The following is a 985-nucleotide window of genomic DNA, read 5'->3' as shown; positions in this document are numbered from 1 at the left end:
AAACCATGTTTCACACAGAAGTGACGTACACCCCGGGTGTAGCCCATCGTCTTCCGAGACAGAAGGTTGCCTATTACAATTACAACTACAGCAACAACGACAAGAGCGAGTCAGAGGCTGGGAACACTGCCGTGACGAACTCAGCTCTTGACTCGCCAAAGCCTGCCCACTATCTACAAGGGCTTCCTCTGATTTCAATTGCACGCACATTTGCGATCTGGCTCTGTAGCTTAGTTGGTTAAAGCACCTGTCTAGAAAACAGGAGATCCTGGGTTCAACTCCCAACCGAGCCTTATTTCCCAGTTGCAACATGCTTGAAAAGTTTCATTATCAACACTGACATCTGTGTCTTGTGAACTTTAATTCAAAATACTTGATGAATTTCAATCACATAGAAAAACAGCCTTTGTGAAGGATATGAGTTTAGAATGGCTGTTTCTCCTTGGACAGAATTTCAGTGCTAATACATCAAAGTTAACTTCTTTGACATAAATTTGTTCACAGTTCCATTCAACCTGGAAAACAGCTTGATATTAATCTCACTGAAGGAGAGTGTTTGTGTCATTATGTGTTGCTTTTAACCGAGACTGGGACATGACGCAAGTGGGAGGGTTTATCTGAGGTTTGGAATATTTGTCAGTCAGGAACAAGAAAAATCAAAGGAACCAAATAAAAAACCTAAGTCTCATGTGGTTCCCGAGAAACGGTGAGAAGATATTAAACTTTGTTGTATTTAATACAACTGTGTGAACTTTGATCTTTGCGGCCTTTTATAAACAGTATTTGAAGGGTCTCAGTAAAAATGTTCAGTGTTGATGAGAGTGGGGTCTGGGTGAGCAGCTGCTTCATGTGACAGGGTCAGGACTGGATGCAGGAAGTTCTCTGACAGTCTCTCTCTGATGGGTTGAGTTGATTTTCAACTGGCAGCTGTTGCTGTTTTGATAATTCAAGTTCCCTCCACCGATTTTGTGGACAGACAGTGCAG

The 985-nt window shown here is 42.2% G+C and overlaps 1 non-coding gene across 1 annotated transcript; it reads left to right on the top strand.

Moving 5' to 3' along the window:
• The first annotated feature begins 219 nt into the window (after positions 1-219).
• Positions 220-293, top strand: trnas-aga (transfer RNA serine (anticodon AGA)). Its single transcript has one exon. It is a non-coding gene; the product is annotated as a tRNA-Ser (tRNA).
• Positions 294-985: the final 692 nt, after the last annotated feature.

This window comes from Heterodontus francisci, unplaced genomic scaffold (genome assembly GCF_036365525.1).
Source record: "Heterodontus francisci isolate sHetFra1 unplaced genomic scaffold, sHetFra1.hap1 HAP1_SCAFFOLD_255, whole genome shotgun sequence".
Taxonomy (NCBI): Eukaryota; Metazoa; Chordata; class Chondrichthyes; order Heterodontiformes; family Heterodontidae; genus Heterodontus; species Heterodontus francisci.
This window is presented reverse-complemented; position numbering and strand designations above follow the sequence as displayed.